Raw genomic sequence first — 19,350 nt, forward strand, 5'->3', positions numbered from 1 at the left:
CAAAATCCTGGGGAAAATAAAATATGAAATCAATGAATCGAACGTCCGACTCGTTGGCTGAACAGTCAGCGTACTGGCCTTCGGTTCTGAGGGTCCCGGGTTCGATTCCCGGCCGGGTCGGGGATTTTAACCTTAATTGGTTAATTCCAATGGCACGGGGGCTGGGTGTATGTGTTGTCTTAATCATCATTTCATCCTCATCACGACGCGCAGGTCGCCTACGGCAGTCAAATATAAAGACCTGCACCTGGCGAGCTGAACCCGTCCTGGGATATCCCGGCACTAAAAGCCATACATTTCATTTTTTTCAATGAATCAAACCGGTCACCACTGGAGCCGGGGCTGGAATAATCGAAATCAGGGTGTATGGCTTCGCAGATGGCTTTGTGATCGTAGCCAGTAACTCCCAGGAAGCTGCTGTCCAAGTCCTACACGAGACAGCGGTGAAGAAAGGACTTCAGTTATCTCCTGCCAAGACCAAGTAATTCGAGAAATTGCAGCCGGAAAAAAGCCCTCTGACGACCATCAGTGGAACGACTGGGAGAGTTTATCGTTTCCATTATCTCGGTGAATGGGCCCCGGCACCCCGTCCCTCACAGGAAGATACTAGTTGCTTTACGTCGCACCGACACAGATAGGTCTTATGGCGACGATGGGATAGGAAAGGCCTAGGAGTTGGAAGGAAGCGGCCGTGGCCTTAATTAAGGTACAACCCCGGCATTTTCCCGGTGCGAAAATGGGAAACCACGGAAAACCATCTTCAGGGCTGTCTATAGTGGGATTCGAACCCACTATCTTCCAGATGCAAGCTCACAGGCGTGTCCCCCTGACCGCACGGCCAACTCGCCCGGTACAGAAAGATGTACCAAACTCAAAGCAACATTCCGACTGTCACGATTTGGCTCAACGGAGTCCTAAGAAGCTTGGATTCCGCTGGAATTTATGACCTTGATATCCTAGACCACTCCAATTTCTATGATATAATTCTTGTACCCAAAGACAACTCCCCGAGACCATTCTCACAGAGATATTGGGAACGAATGTGAACCTCCAAAAAAGAACTAGTGGGATAATAATAATATTTATTTATTTATTTATTTATTTATTTATTTATTTATTTACTTACTTATTTATTTATTTATTTGTTCATTTATTTATTTATTTATTAGTATATTTTTACAGTGGTGAAGTTAGGTTTCGAGGCCCTCTCTTACACAAAATCATATACTAATCAAAATCTTAAATAAAATACTAAGATACTTAAGATAGTTAAAACTACATAAATTAATAGAATTGAAAATGAATTTAAATAAATTATTAACTAAATTTATATTAAAACTAATGAATATTAAAAACTCTTAAAACTGACTAATCCTCAGGCACGCACACATTCATACCTTAACCATTCAGTCAGCTGTCCTCAGCAGGTAGTTTCGGCAGGTGACCTTCAATCTTGATAAAGAGCTAGTTTCTCTGAACTGAACTGGCACTGGAATAGAAAGAAAGGATCTCGAATGTGTATTTATGTTGTGAAATGATGAAGAAAAAAAATGAATTTAGAAGAAATATGCAATGGCTGATTTTCATCTAACACTCTAAACGTCATCGTTAAAATGTGTACCTGCCGACGTTTATCAGCATGGGCGCCCGCAAGGGGGGGGCAAGGGGGGCACTTGCCCCCCCCTGGAATTCTAAAGATGTTGATGTTCAATTGTTTAATATCATACCAGATTATTTCATAAACTGAAATTACTGACAGTCATCTAGCATATGTTATAACTGGAAGTTTCTGTAAAGAATTTAATGTTGCTGATGTTATATTGGTTTTTATATTCAAGAAAATTGTTAATGTGCCCCCCCCTGGAAAAGATCCTGCGGGCGCCCATGTTTATCAGGCTTCAGCCATGAGAGAGCCTGATAATATGGGGTGACATGAACATCGTAACCGATATTGTAAATAAATCCCCGGCAGGAATTCGGTGCTCGTTAAAGTTTAAGTGTTTCTTCTCTCGTCATATCAACTACAACAACGTCACAATAATCAAGAACAGGGAGAACCAGTGTATGTATTATTTTGGCCTTTAGCTCAAATTGAAATACACCCCCCTGCCTTTTAGGAGGGTGAAGCACTCCAAAAATCTTTTTACGGGTTTCTTTCGTGTGATCAGAACAATGAAGTGTCTCATTCGTTACTACGGCGAGATTTTTAACCGTTTTACTGTAGGGAATAATGTTACCAATCAGTAGGATAGGCGGGATTGCGACATTGTTTGAGCAGCTCAGTAATTAACGTGATACAATTATGATTGCCTGAGATTTTGTGGAGTTCAGTATAAGAGAATTTCATTATGCATATATACTGAGTCGTCGGAGGTCATTGTTAACATTTTGCATTGTTTCACCTAAGGCTGAATTCTTGCAGTGTCGATAACTTTGAAGATCGTCACCATGGAGGTGGTGTGTGTTATCCCCTATCACAGATGGTATGTCATTGATATAAATACAGAAAAGTAAGGGCTCTAGAATACTGCCCTGCGGGGCACCACTAAGTTTCATTTTCCATTTAGAGGCCTTGCAATTTACAGTTACACGCTATTATCAGTTACTCAAATAAGAACTAAATAATGTAAGCGCAGCTAGGTCGAAACTTAGCAGTTCCATTTTCTTTATCATGGTCTGAATTTCTATAGTGTCAAAGGCGCTACTGAAGTCAAGAACGATAAGTATAATGACCAGTCGTTTTTCAATAGCGTTTCTAATGTCTTCAGTAACCTTCAAAAGTGCTGTCGCGGTACTGTGACACTTCTTAAATCCAGATTGTACAGAGTTCAAAAGAACATTTTTATTTAGGTACTAGCTGATGTACCCGTGCTTCGCTACGGGATTCTCAGAAAGACTGTCTTTGTGGCTTTCCTGCCTGAAGTCGTCAGTAGGGATGTGGCGATTAAAAGCAATGTTATCATATACAATACTCGATCAAATGAAAAACCGCACATTTTCTCACTTTTAGCAAACAGTACTACGGTGCCGATCTAACAGTCCAAAGTTCCAGTGCTGGAATGACCAGACCGCAGACAGCCGTGAACACTCCTCTGCCATTGTTCCGTTAAATATTCCCACTGTTCATTTCAGTCAGTGCCTCTGAGTACGGATTGAATAGATCGAATGCTACCATGTACCAGTTTGTCACGTATCAGTAGTATGAGAAAATGTACGAGCCAGAGGAATGTCATGCTAAAGAAGAAAGTTATCTAACTCCCCAGCTACTTCCCGCCAATATACAGGCAGGCTGTTATTTTTAGTACGATCGGGCAAGCTGGCTGTGCGGTTAGGAACGCGCAGCTGTTAGCTTGCATCTGGATGGTAGTGGGTTCGAACCCCACTGTCGACAGCCCTGCAGATGGTTTTTCGTGGTCTCCTATTTTCACATCAGGAAAATCCCGGGGCTGTAACGAAATTAAGGCCAGGGCCTTTCCTTCCTTCCCATATCTCTGTCGGAGCGACGTAAAGCAAATTTTAAAAAAAATGGGTTACAGCAGTAATCCGATCTATCGGAGATGAGCGGCAACAGAGACACAAAGCACATCGCATCAAACAATGGTCAATGTAATGTTATTGTTGATCAATGTTATGAGCTCTCTGTATTGTAGACCTTCACATTAAGTTTTCTTTCAACTCTGTAATATTAGGGCGTCATATAAAATTAATTATAGCGTAGACTATAGTTCTTTATTCCTCGACTTTACATACCGATTTTCATTAAATTCTGCTAACCCATTTTCTCGTGGACGCGCTGAAATGGACTTAGCAAAAAATCCAGATTCATGAATATCTCCGTTATCATAGCCGGTACAGTAAAAATGATGATCGGAAATTTAATAATATATAATTTAGTGTCACACTATTTGTCAATAGGACTACTGATAACACAAATATTTGATTATTCAATTTTAGGCCTTCCCCTAAACTGCCATTTCACTCAGCGTGAATAAAATTATTGATGGCCTGGATTGTAGCGATTTATTCCCGGACTTTACATACCGATTTTCATTAAGGTAGGACCACCACTAACATAAATATTTGAGAATTAACTCTTTTTTTGCTATTTGCTTTACGTCGCACCGACACCGATAGGTCTCATGGCGACGATGGGATAGGAAAGGCCTAGGTGTGAAAATGGGAAACCACCGAAAACCATCTTCAGGGCTGCCGACAATGGGGCTCGAACCTACTATCTCCCAATTACTGGATACTGGCGACTGCAGCTATCGAACTCGGTGAATTAAATTTTAGGCCTTCACCTAAACTACCATTTCTCTCAGCGTGAAAAAGATTATTTATGTCCTAGATTGTAGCGACTTATTCCCGGACTTTACATACGGATTTTCAGTAGGAATGGCGCGATTAAAAGCAATGCTTTCATATGGAATACTCGATCAAATGATACACCACACACTTTCTCACTTTTAACGAACAGGACTACACTGCAGATCTAACAGTCCAAAGTTCCAGAGCTGGAATGACCAAGCAGCAGACAGCCGTGATTCGTGAACACCCTTCGTCTTTTGTCGGCGGGGAGAGTGTCGAATATTGGAGACTCCCAGGATAAAAATTATGCCATTTTACTAATATTTCCTAGGAGTACCCGATGAGTCGGAAAATATCTATTCACTACACTGGCGGCATAAAAATCTATCTAACATGGAGGCAAATTTTTCCTCCAAGTCAGAGGAGAAACCCCCTCTTCACTGATAATTTGGAATAAAATGATTGTAGAAAAGTGAAGAGGAAGAAGCTTTTTCTTAAGAAACGGCTCTTTTCAGGGTTGAATTTTGAGTTATTCAGTGAATTGTGGTGCTATAATTTGAAATAGGCCTAAATTGTTATTCTAGACCAGGCCATACTACTACTAATACTACTACTACTAGTACTACTACTACTACTAAGTCAGCCTCTGCCTTAAGAATGCACACTGCTAATTCAAAACAGTGCGTCAGAGTAGGGATCGAATAACTGGAATACTATGAAGAACCAGTGTGTAACGTACCAGCTGTATGAACCAGACGAATGGCATGCTAAAGAAGAAATTTTTCTAACTCCCCGGCTATTTCCCGCCAATATTCAGTCAGTTCAGTCAGTCGGTACGCAGCAGTAATCCCATCTATCGGAGTTGCGAGGCAGCATAGGAGACAAATAACATCACAACAAACAATAGTCAATGTAATGTTATTGTTGATCAATGTTATGCGTTTTCGATATTGTAGGCCTTCACATTTAGTTTTTTTCCGACTCTGAAATACCACTCATCATAGTCGGAACGGTAAAACTGAATAAATCACAAATGATCGGAAATTGTATTCTCTGTATATTGGCGGGAAGTAGCTGGGGAGTTAGATAACTTTCTTCTTTAGCATGGCATTCCTCTGCCTCATACTTTTTCTGATACTACTGATATGTGACAAACTGGTACACGGTAGCATTCGAGCTATTCAATCCGTACCCAGAGGCACTGACTGAAATGAGCAGTGTGCATATTTAACGGAACAATGGCAGAGGAGTGTTCACGGCTGTCTGCGGTCTGGTCATTCCAGCACTGGAACTTTGGACTGTTAAGTCGGCACCGTAGTACTGTTCGCTAAAAGTGAGAAAATGTGCAGTTTGTCATTTGATCGAGTATTGTATATGATAACATTGCTTTTAATCGCCACATTCCTACTGACGACTTCAGGCAGGAAAACCACAAAGACAGTCTTTCTGAGAATCCCGTAGCGAAGCACGGGTACATCAGCTAGTACATATATATATTGAACCCGTGACGTTTGGGTCATAAGAAATTAAGAGCCCTATAGTTATCACATCAGGCCCCTTATCGATCGCAATGAGGAGCTTTAGATACATTTTTATATCTCGCAGAAACAGCACGAGGCAAGCGGGTAGTAGCTCTCTTTCTCACGCTAAGAAAAATGTTGTCACCCACACGTGTAAATGGTGTATGGATACAACAAATTGTTGGTTTAATAAATACATGCTTTAAAAAGAATTAGCAGCGAAACTAACATAATAATTGTCCTGTGATTGTGTGTGAGACAATTTGGTTCTTAGTAATACAAACTTTAGATCGCTAAACAGTTTCCGAGGGAAACGTGACAAACGACGCGCTGGTCTATTCAGCCTATGTCACGTCATCAAAATACAGTGCCTATGAAATAAGGTCATTTAACCAGTCAATTTTGTTACGAAAATCTCTTAAATGTTCATAACCAGCATCACTACTAATTTAGCAAGTACTGGGTTACAATAAAACCTGCCTTAAATACATTTCCACAAGATAGGAAAATATTTGTAAATATTCCTGGCGGCAAAAGGAAAATATCTAAGAGAGGGGGTAAGGACTATAAAAATTGGTGCAACATCTTGAATTCCCCCGCATTGTGTCAATTGAGCTCGAGGAGGAACCTCGTACTGTTAAATAATTTTTATCAGCGATTATCAGACTAAGTCCAACAGAGAACATAGGTTTTGGCCGATGTGGCTGGAGTATCATCTCCAAGTGGAGCTAGTTTCTTAAGTAGCGTGCATTTAATAAACATACTGTCATTCTTATGTCGCAGTCTTATAGGTGAAGTTCTTTGTATTCTAATATCGTGTTGTAAAGTATTGTGTGTGCGGACGGTATCACAACAGTCGTGTTCGATCCACGAAAATATCGAGTGAAGGGCATTTCTTTTTTATCTGTAATTATTTTCAGGTGAAGTAAAATATAAATAAAATTACCTGTAAAGCAAAATGTGCAGAAATGGCTAAAAAAATATCGGACAGTTGCTGGTGAGTTAACGTGATGGCAGCCGACGTACGTCCCAAGGTAGGTGAATGATCACAATTAACGACATGTTTAACTTGTTTCATGGCGTCACTGTTTTATTTGTATGTGTATTTGTGACGCAGTTTGGTCACCCATTTATTTTCGTGTCAGAAAATATGACGAAAGTTCATTTGTTTTAAATGCTTAGATAAAGTTAGGAAAATTTCGAAACACCGTGTTAAGTGTTGTAAAAATAGTAATTTGATGGTAATGAAACGACATAAAGTCTAAAGTAGATTTCATTTCCGTGCGTTTATTTTTCTGTATTTTGTGGTGTCAAGTTAAGATATTTAATCTGTCGCAAATTTTCTGTTCGGAAATATGACGAAAGTTGTGTAAGAAATCCGTGGTTACCCATTTTCAGTTGAGTGAAGGCACGCTGTCGTGTTGAGAAATATAACATTTTTATTAAGGAAAGTTACGAGGCGAGATCGATAAATATCTGTTACGAAGGGGTTGCTATTTTTATCTCCGTTTTAAACTGTGTATAACTGACGATAAATAACAGTAAATTTTGTCCGTCAATTTTGTGAAGTCCAGTTCAGAAATACGAGGTCACGTTATGAGAAGGTGATTCCTTGTCAGAGTGTTTGTGTGTGTGGACAACGTTGTGGATCTTGAGAGTTATATTCCATACGAATGTCGTCGAGATTTTCGTCGTGTTTGAGCAAGTGGTCAAGTATTGCTAAATGTGAGTTGAGGTAGGATTTGTGAATCAGGTCGTTGGGAGCCTGTGGTGATGATGTGCCTTGAAGTTCTGTTGAAACCCGAGGATTTATTGGTGTAATGTTTTGGGATGGGAATATGGGTCGGATTTCACGTTAAATAGTAGGTTCGTGGTGTATGTGAATATTGAGTGACATCTTAAAGTAAATCTCTGCACATAATCTGTTTGGGACAGGAATGTTGTATTTTGTAATTTATCAGCGAGACCGCAGATATCATTTCTTTAAAGACCAGTTAAAACGCGGGTTGAGCACATGGTTCCTATGGTAACGGTTCAAATTCCGTTACAAGGTGATGTCTGTATTTTATTATTATTATTATTATTATTATTATTATTATTATTATTATTATTATTATTATGTCCGTATTAATATTATTTTATCTGTGACATTACTATTATTGTATTAGAATTATTTTTCAGTTCAATTCTGGAATGCTTGTCGCTTGCGTGGTTGTAGTTAAATGTATGCTTATATACGTGTGTGTAGATTAACACTAAATACATGTACAGTAAGAGTTGCTGTATATCAGATGTGGATATGACATTGCTACATTGTCCATTACTGCTGGCGTTACTGCTAAGTCGTCGCTACGTCATTGCTACGTCATCGTGAGCTTTTAGCGGTGAGCTCACGTTCTTGGAGATACCTACTGGGTGCTGCGGGCGATTTCGCCATAGGGTGTAACATTTGTCGCGATGTGGGAGTAGATCATAGTTATTTCTGGAGATTACGTAGGGGTGTCAACCAGTCTATATAAAGTGGCTGCATATTGTAGCGTCAGTCATTAGTTAAACGGAAGCTGAACAGTGTAAAAGTCATAGGGATGCAGAGGCCTCAGTCGGTCAGTCAACGAGAGTCAATGAGAGTGGAGAAGACTCAGTGAGCCATTAGTCATTGGTCACTGAGAGAGTGAGGCCACAGTTGGTCGGTCACATAGTTGTAGATACGGACGGAAAGGCTTACCATGGAGTCATAGAAGGATACACTTGCAACGAAGTCGTACAGTACAGACTTACCAAGAAGTAAAATGATATGGAGAAGAAGCAGTCACATGGATACATCACCAAATTAGGCGTAACACATCTACATTAAACACCAGACCAAAGGAATACGTCGTAATTACACTCAAAGTGTTGAAGGTACAGTCAAGTGAGCCAGTGAGGGATATATTTCGTGTAAAATTGTTAAATGTCCGGTCAAGAAGAATTCAAATTCATGCCTAGTTTCTTTCAGTTGGAATGTCATAACTTCATATTCTTATCTGTTTTATCGCAACAAGACTTAATATTTTTCTATACAATTTAGAGAATATATTTTGTTCTCTCAAACAAACGTTCGAAAAGCAGCATAAACTCGCATATTTCACAACCCTGTTACACATTCAGTACTTTGTAGGTCCACCTTGATGTTTCGTGACATCTTCAAGTCGATTCGGCATACTGCCGATAATTTTCTTGATGTAATCAGGGCTTAATACTGCGCATTCTTGTAGCAGTCTAATCTTCAAGTCTGTGACGGAACTTGGCGGGCGCAATTGCAGAGCTGCCTTAAGTTGACTCCACATATTCTCGATGTGGTTCAGGTCGGGTGATTTTGGTGGTCTCCAAAACCTTCGGGCAGTTGTACAGCAGCCACTCCCTGACAATGTACGACTTGTGTTTGGGGTCGTTATCTTGGTACAACTTGAAGGTACGCTCTATACCAAGTCGTTCCGCAGATTGTCGCAATTTGTTTTGATGATAGCCAAATAGCCCTCTTTTGTCAAAGTATGTTCAATGAAATTCAGTGCACTAACCCCGTTCGATGCAACACATCCCCACACCATTGCACTTCCCCCACCATGTTTTACCGTTGCTTGTAAATTGCTTGCTTTCAGTTCTTCGTTACGTTTCCGTCACACCAATTCCTTTCCATCGGACCCAAGGACGTTGATCTTTGACTCATCAACAAATAACACACCCTCCCACCAAGTACTGGGTTTGCTTACGTACGTTTTTGCGAACTCTAGCCGCTTCTTTTTATTTACCACGCTAATGTATGGTTTCCTCCTAGCTCTTCTTCCAAAGAACTCATTCCTTCGCATTACTCTTCGGACGGTTTCAGTGCCCACTTTCTTTCCACACTCCTGTATAACAGCTCCTGCCAGTTTCGGGGAACTAATTTTCGGATTTCTTTTCACATTCCGAAGCACAAACCGCTCCTCTCGTTCTGTCAGCCTTCTTGGTCTGCCTGTCTGGGGAACTGAATCAATTCTGTCTTCATTTTTGAATCGTCTTATTATATCTCCAACTGTTGTTCTGCTTATGTTAATCATGTGCGGTATCTTTCTGTGTGATTTACCTCAAGCATGATGGAATAACACGAGCTGGCGTTCTTCAAACGTGGTATTGCGTTCTCTTTTGCGCGCCATTTGATACCAATCCGCAACACTGCAGCAAATGACGTGTCTTACGGAACCGCACTACTGAACTGAACGTTTTGCAACGCTATCTGCCTTGTCGCTGTCAACGAACACAACGAAAATCCCGGCCTTTCGGGGTGACCGAATATATTTGAGGTGTGTCATTTCACCCATGTGCGCAATGTCCTTTCTTTTACAGCATGCTTTACATCAGTGCTCCGTGATTCCTCTTCGTCATAAGCAACCGCATGTAGGTCCATTAGTTGGACATTTGGTTTCATATTCTGCTCATGGTTGCGTTTTCGTCATCACTTTTTCGTGGATTTTATCAGTGGCCGATTATTTATGGGAGTGACTGCACGTTGCTATAGCTGAAGGCGAAGTGGAACAGTGAATTTCTGACACATGACAGAATAATATGTAGCCAGTAATGACTCTGAGATGTTAGTTATATGTGAATTAATTAAAGTATAAAATCACATATGTATTCATAAATTAATTGATATTTAAGTCAAATTTTAGTCTTTTTGTGTCGTATTCGAGTGCTCTTTAGGTCAAATTTGTTTCCATATTTTTTTAAAACTTTAGATCAATTAAATTCGCCCCCGAATGACAACATAGACGAAGCAACAGATGTATTGGTCATTTAAGTGATCAACAGTTTATGCTTCAGCAGAACGCAAATAATAATAATTGTTACGGAGTTATCCGTGGAAGTCAGAGGTGAAAGAAGGTGCGGGCTGGAATGGGTCTAACTACAAGTCCGAAAGATGAATTAAATTTTCAATAAAGGTTATATTTTCAAAAGTTAACAATTTTCAAATAGACTTTCAAAACTTAACAACGGTAACATAGAATTTTTGAGCGTACAACAGATAACAACAAGTTAAATCAGGTACACAATCAAGAAGTCCAAGATTAGAGAAAAATTTAACCAGTTTCCACTAGGGGAAATAACAAAGAAAAATTAGGTACAATGCCGCTTTACAAGAAAAGCACCAGTTAAGTGGTCTTTACAAATTCTGGGCTACGGGCCCAAATTCATCAATTCTTGAGCTCTCAGCTCACAATCACAAAATACCAAAGGGCAGAAAACCCTTAATTACCTGGAGCTCTTGCTCCCGCTTAATAATACCAGAAATAGCGGACCTGCTCTCAATTTTACAAGCCTATCAAAGGCCACAACAAAATTCACTACTATCTGCCCTCAAGGCACACAAAGAAACAGGGGTATTTAATACCCAACCTACAGGGCCTTCGCATGAAGAAAACAAAACATCAGGTTAAGTTATTGGCCCAAAGTACAGAAAGGACTGGAGGCGTGAACTTGCACTCCTAAATACACATTTTAAAACCTAAGTGGCTCTAGGCCGATACGCAGGGGCTAATCCCAAGCTAGGGAGGTGACTCGTATGAGAAAACTTTAATCCATTAAGGAAGAGAAGAAACGGTTATGAAAACGTAGTCACCTCAATTTCAAAAATGAAGGGGAGCTCGAGAGGGTAAAGCACTCTCTATCCCCGCTTTACAGTAACAGAGAATGGTAGTTTTTTTACATAGACTGAAAAGTAATTTACATTTTAAAGAGATGGGTTACATATTAAAGGTTTCGAACCCTCCCCGAGAGTTAGACTGCTGAGCTAGCAAGAAATAAAGATGTTAAAAGGCCATTACCTTGTTGAAGAGCTGCTGTCTGAAGAACGAGGCGCTTCCCGCCCCCTGCTACATATTCACACACTGAGTTAGATGTTATACGAGTGGCCCGGAGACAAGAGAATCAGCAGTTTTTATACCCTCGTGGAAAATTCGAGACCTTTCAATAATGAACCCCCTCAATTGTTATTGGTAGACTATGAATTACACATGGAAATTATAAGAAGAAAGCTATGATTGGAGGAAAATTAATTACAGAAATTACTGATTGGTTAAATTCAAAACAGGCGGAAAGAAAGGGTTAATATTGCCAACCCACAAACCACGGAACAAAATTTAGTAAAGACAAAACTTATGAATACAAAATTTATTCAAGAGAGTTCATTCCATTGCACCAGAGTGTATTACCATAGTTTTTGGTAGAGACATCGGTTAGAGACAGTCCACACTTCATGATCAATGAAAAAGCAAATCAAAAACACACAGTGACATCTTCTGATAACCAGTAGAGTTAGTTCGGTGGTAAAGTTCCGGGTTTCTCCAGTAGAGAAGTTTCAATTGGCGCAAGATCTGAACTTGCGTCGTAGAGGTGTACCGCCCGGTACAATAATAATAATAATAATAATAATAATAATAATAATAATAATAATAATAATAATAATAATAATAATAATAATAATAATAATAATATCAACATTCGAAATAAGATAACTACAAGCATGTAATACAATAGATTGATTACAATAGAGGAGGAACCAGCTGAAGTGTTGGCAACTTCGGAACATTAACAAAACAATCGTCAGAAAAAAAAGGGTTACCAACTACCACAACATTTCTTCAGCAAATTTTTTTAGTCCACCAGATATCATTAGAAAATAGATGGCAGTGCCATCTGACCATTGAAGAAGGAAATTTTTGAAAGTTTTTTTTAAAGTTCGTGTTCACTGACATAGATGGCCATAGAGAAGGCGCGCAGTTTATGTAACCGGGGAATAATAATAATATAAATATATAATCTACTCCTTAGTCCCGTTTCCTGATACGGGGTGCGGGGATGAGGTGTTATGTATTTATACGGCATGTTTCGTACGGCTGGATGCCCTTCCTGTCGCCAACCTCAATTGAACTCATGAAGACGAAATGAATGATGGTGAATGAAGTTGGGAGAGCCGGTGGAAGGAATCACCTGTTGCCTATGAGTAGAAAATGTCCCGGTATTTGCCTGGAAATGAAAATGGGAAACCACAGAAAACCATTCTCAGGACAGTCGACGGTGGGTTTCGTATCTACTCACCTCCCGAGTGCGAAAACTTGACTCCTTAACCGTAGCGCGTTAACCCTCGCGGCCACTCTACTCCGGTATTATTACTATTATTATTATTAGTAATAATAATTTTATGTCCAACTAACTACTTGTACTGTTTTTGGACACCGTTGTGCCGACATCTTGCCGAGCAGGAGTTCTGTTCTGTGTCAGTAAATGTAGCGAGTGTGTACTTACCACTTACAAAGGGAGGCTACGAGAGTGGAGTCATCGATTTCGTTCATACTTCGGGGCGTTGATTTACGTTAAAAAATTAAAAAGTAAAGAGATACGTGTAGGAGTACTTGTGCCGTTAGCCCGTATTTAAGGAGAAAGTGGCCTTTTAAATGTAAAAGCCTACATACGAGTCTGCAGTTTGCTTGTAGTTAACTTTAGGACCCTGTAGCGTGTACTGAACCCCATCCACTTCACCGCTTCTGGGGGTAAATAGTTTTGTATTTACATTTTATTATTATTCCTTAGAACGCTTTTTACAAAGTTTAAAAAGTGCAAACTTCTATGCCAAGCCAAGTACAGCTGTCTGGACAATCCGCTCGCACTACCGCAGTTCAGCTTCTCCAGCGAGCTGGGTTTCCTTGCCAGCGCGAAGGAGAGCTACCCCAGCGAATTTTAAGTCGCTTGGTTGACGCATGCACTTGACGCTTCCTTGTCCTGGGAGTGGGGTGGGGCTGTGGGCCCTCCCACGACAGCAATTTCCGGTGGCAGACCAGCTAGCTTAGGTAAGGGATGTTAGTTTTAATAATTGACACTCGAAGTGTTCAGCGCCACACACTACAGACTACAAGAAAAATATCAATATTTTAACTGTATAGCCACATGAACATCGTCTTACAAATAAAAATAGAGCCAGTTTATGAAATCAATTGTAATATAGAAGAATGTATTTTATTTTTGAATTTCGGCATGTATAAGGTTTTTTTGAGGAATTCATTGATAGCACCTGTAGAGTATTTTCTGATAGCCGCAGAAAAATATTTAGGTTGCCCAGCATGAACACAGAGCTAAGCGCGCAGTAAAAGAATTTTGTATAGTGGTATATAGTAAAGTTTTGTAGTGTTCCTCTTAGATTATAGGTGAAGTTTCCGTGAGTTCTGTACCATTCTTCATTGAATATGGCGTGTGTTATACGTCGTGACGAATATTTTCCCCTCGTCTGTCGTTGATGTACGTATACTCAGTAAGCGAGCGAAATTATAGAACTTCGGCGACGGTAAAATACCAGTTACATTTTGTTGATTCAGTTTAGGTTAAGATTTGTAAGTTAAAAACAAATATTTAGTCCCAGTGTATTTTTGTGAAAAACATGACTGTACTATCACGAAGTGTCACCGGGTGAAATTGTAAGTACATTGTTTAAAATCTGCTCCAGATTAACCTTTGATGGTGTTGTACCTGCCGTGAATATAAATCTGGAAATATGTGCGAGTGTGTGATTGAAAATATTCTTGAAAGACCTTTCTCAGGTAGACCTTTCCACAAAAAATGCACCCTTACAAAATTGTAATGCTGGCTTTAGAAAGTGTAGTGGGGCTACGAATGCTTGTATTTAAAAACATTTTTGCAGCTGGGGTAACGAATGTGTTGACAGCACGCCACTGTTAGGACCGCTGATCTAGCGGCAGGTGTCTTGATCTCCACGCGGGCTTCTCGGGGTCCCCGGGCCAGGGATTTTAACTGCAAATCGCTAATACCTCTAGCTCGGGACTTGGTATTTGTGCTTGATGCTTGTTGTTTGAATGGGCCTAACATCGATGTCATCGGCCCCTGCGAAACTACTAACTGATTTGATAGAAGGCAGTTCTGGGTTTCAGAAAGGTTACTTCATTGAGGCTCAACTTTTATAGGATTCCAGTTAGATATAGCATATATTTTAGATTTAGGAGGTCAAATGGACTGTGCCGCTATTGATCTATTCAAAGCTTTTCATAGAGTAAGATGATTTAAGACTGCTCACGAAAGTGAGGTCTATTGGACTAGGCAAAAGAGTGCTTGAATGGGTGGCTAATTATTTAGAAAATAGACTGAGGGAATTAGAGAAACTCGAGCATTATCTGATCCTGTAACGAATAAGGAGGAGGTTCCGCAAGGCAGTATTATTGGGCCTTTATGTTTGCTTATGTATATAAATAATATGATTAAGTAACTGGTATCATAGATAAGGGTTTACGTTACAAGAATGTGGGCGACTGCAAAAAATGGCCTCGAATATGCTGCGAGGACATCAGAAATGGTGTGATGGTAAATCTGGTGAATCGTCAGGTTGTAAGATTCACCTCGAGGAAAAGTCCTCTCCGTTTTAATTACTGTGTTGACGAGGTGAATGTACTCTACCCCGCGGGAATCACTGTTAAGTACTTAGGTGATAATACAGCACAAGGAAAGAGTTTTATTGAGTTAATCACATTAAGGTTGTTATAAATGATGGCTACAGATCTCTTCGAATGGTTATGAGGGTATTTAGGGTTTGTAGTGTGGAAGTAAATCCACAGATAAGCCACCAGTTAGAGTATGGTTCGTGTGTGTGGGACCCGCTCTAGGATTACTTGATTCGAGAATTGAAAAAATATCAAACGAAAGCAGCACGATTTGTTCTAAGTGGTTTCCGACAAAAGCGTCATTTTACGGATATGTTGCAAAATTTCGGCTAGGCATATTTGGGAGTAAGAAGAAGAGCTGCTCGGCTAAGTGGCATTCTCCGAACTGTTAGTGGAGAGATGTACAGCTCCATGGCTAAAGGGTTAGCATGCTGTCCATTGGCCCAAGGGGTCCCATGTTCGATTCCCGGGGATTTTAACATTAATTGATTAAAACGACTGACATGGGAGTTGAGTGCTTGTGATATCTTCAACATTAGAAATCATCTTAAGTAGGGCCTCATCCTCACAGACATGCAGGTCACCCATAAACCGCCTAACAGACAAAGACCTCCAAAAGGCCTCTCCGGAGGTCATACGCCATTATTATAGTGGAGAGATGGCGTGGAATGACATTCGTAGACGAAGAAGTTTGAGTGGAGCTATTTTTTTCAAGTTGCTTTACGTCTTATGGCGACGATTGGAGAGAAAAGGGCTAGGAATGGGAAGGGATCGTCAGTGGACTTACTCAGGGCACAGCCCCAGCACTTGCCTGGTGTGAAAATTGGAAACCACGGAAAAACTTCTTCAGGGCTGCCGACAGTGGGGTTCAAACCCACTATCTCCCGAATACTGGATACTGGCCGCATTAAGCGACTGCAGCTATCGAGCTCTGTGGAGCTATTATAGGTAGGAAAGATAATAATATGAAGACAAAGTCGGAATTCAAGAGGACAAATTGGGTCAAGTACCATTTACAGGAGGAAGGAATAGGGTTTGGAATAATTTCTCAAGGGAAATGTTCGACAATTTTTTAAAGAAAATACTGGGTAAAGAAATAGGAAATCTGCCAGCTGGGCGACAACCCAAACTACAGAGCAGTGATGATTGGTGATTCTACATCTCTTCATATATAGTTGGCATATGGAAGGGCATCCGGTTGTAAAATTGGGCCATATCCACATGACGTTCATCAAATGCAAATGCTAATTAAACACAATTGTGTATACTTAACATTCATTACATTTCATGAAATAATGATCATGATCACGATAATGATGAGGTATATATATTTTGATTCAATATTTCATTCAGTTATCTTGAAACGTTTTTGTTTGTTTTTAATTATGATGAAAGCCACGTATAAAAGTGAAATTTCCGGGCTGAGTGGCTCAGACGGTTGGAGCGCTGGCCTTCTGACCCCAACGGGCAGGTTCGATCATGGCTCAGTCCGGAGGTATTTGAAGGTGCCCAAATACGTCAGCCTCGTGTCGGTAGATTTACTGGCACGTAAAAGACCACCTGAGGGACTAAATTCCGGCACCTCGGCGTCTCTGAAAACCGTAAAAGTAGTCGTTAGTGTGACGTAAAGCGAATAACATTATTATAATTAAAAGTAAAAATTTATGGAATGTGAGCAACAAAATGTGACATGGTGGGATGTAGCAAGTGCCATAGGCCTACATCGAAATTTCACAAACATATATATTGAAGTAGAGCCTCCGTGGCTTAAGCGGCAACCTCTGGGTTTCGTGGTTCAAATCCGGGCACTCCATGCGAAAATTGTGCTGGACAAAGCGAAGGCGGGACAGGATTTTCACTGGGAACTCCGGTTTTCTCTGTCATCTTTCATTCCAGCAACACTCTCCAATACCATTTCATGTCATCTGTCGGTCATTAATCATTGCCCCAGAGAAGTGCGTCAGGCTTCATCAGGCGGTACAGCTCCAATCCTCGCCGCTAGATGGGAGCTTTATTCATTCCATTCCCGACCCTGTCGCATAACTGGACATAGGCTGTGGATATTCATATGTTGAAGTATGTACTTAATCAAACCCCATGGAGCCAGTTCCTTTCCTACCAAGCGATCGCTGCTTAGCCCGAAAGGCAACAGATAACGAGGTTTGGTGTAGTTGGCACGTAGAATGCTTGGTTTTCTAGATCGGAGCCGCTCTCACCGCGAAAGAGCGCCACCATTTTAATCATGTAGGCTGAGTGGACCTCGAGCCAGCCCTCACACCCAGGTAAATATCCCTGCCCTGGCCGGTAATCGAACCCGCCGGAGTTCGCTTTCAGTAGGGCGGTCAGTTCCTTTCTGCTCATCCTCTTGCCACCAGCAAGTGAACCAACCGTTCATATGGCGTCCACGCCCCAAGCTGTTTAACTTCGAAGTTTTTCTTATTTTTCATTTGTTTACAATTTGCTTCACGTCGCTTCGGATATTTCACGGGATACGGTGTTTCAACACGTTTACGCCGTTGACTATAAAGGTGTACCTCTCTCATAAATGAACAAAAAAATTACATTTTCCTTGTAAGCAATTTCTAGATGGAAGAAAACCCTACTCTCTGATCCTCTACTCAGCGCTGCACATCAGGTTGCCAATACCGTATGTTTTTGAAACTACTGCAGCATGAAGGCAACTATATTACTCCCTGGGTTAGGCCTTGAAGAGCGAGGCTAACTGCCTCCCGATGCGAGCCTACCACGGTCCAGTACTTCCGTCACATCCTCAGCCAACAGTTTCGACTTGGGATCTCTATCTTACTTCTGCTTGTGAGAAAACCCGAGCTGTTTACAATGAGGGTCTATACATGCCAGGGAGTGGTTCCCCCTGTGGTTGTGTTTTTCAGACCGAGTGTAATCCAATTTGTCAAGCAGGAAATAGTGGATGGCAGCCTCCTACACCACACTCATTTGCTCATCAAAGAATTACACAACAGTGTCACAAGAGCTGATTCTCTAATTTAGTTTAGTTGACCACATGAAAGCTCAGTCATTGAAAGGGCAGTGATTGTAATAATAAGGCAACAATCTAGGTACGTACTTCCAGCTGAATGAGAATTTATGAGGCACACTCAACTTGACAAGGAACTGCACCGGCCTATCTCGGCGCTTAATTATCAGGAACGGATGTTTATCTTTTTATTTCCCTTGTGGCAACTTTGGAGCTAATAACTGAGTATTCTGTAAAGATCCATCTACACGTAACGTTCTATCGTCAGTCTTGCACGATCAAGTGAAACTGGCAGATAAGACCGATGCAAAACACGCGTCCTCCCTGGAGTTCTTCCGGCCAGTCTGTACGAGAATCACGGTGGACGAAGTACTGTTGTTAACAATAAATTGTTAGTGTGTATCTTCTATGTTGTTTACGGGTGCTCTAGTCAGTTCCTGATCACCGAAAAGCAGATCTATTTATTTATTATAATAATAATGTTATTTGCTTTACGTCCCACTAACTACTTTTTAAGGTCTTCGGAGACGCCCAGGTGCCGGAATTTAGTCCCGCAGGAGTTCTTTTACGTGCCAGTAAATCTACCGACACGGGGCTGTCGTATTTGAGCACCTTCAAATACCACCGGACTGAGCCAGGATCGAACCTGCCAAGTTGGTGTTAGAAGGCCAGCGTATTAACCGTCTGAGCCACTCAGCCCGGCTATTTATTTATTTATTTATTTATTTATTTATGTATTTATTTATTTATTTATTTATTTATTTATTTATTTATTTCATGCTATTTTCTTTACGTGACACCAGATAGGTCTTATGACGACGATGGGGTAGGAATGGGTTAGGAGTGGGAAGCAAGCAGCCGTGGACGTAATTACGGTACAGCCCCAACATTTGCCTGGTGTGAAAGTGGGAAACCACGGAAAACCATCTTCACGCCTGCTGACAGTGGTGTTCGAATTCACTATCTCCCGAATGCAAGCTCACAGCTGTGCGGCCCTAATCTAGGACCTAGGAAAGGTTACCATTCCCCTCCACGAAGGGGAGGTGCGGGCCAACTAGAAGGTAACTCCTCC

This window comes from Anabrus simplex, chromosome 2, assembly GCF_040414725.1.
Source record: "Anabrus simplex isolate iqAnaSimp1 chromosome 2, ASM4041472v1, whole genome shotgun sequence".
In the NCBI taxonomy this organism is placed as follows: Eukaryota; Metazoa; Arthropoda; class Insecta; order Orthoptera; family Tettigoniidae; genus Anabrus; species Anabrus simplex.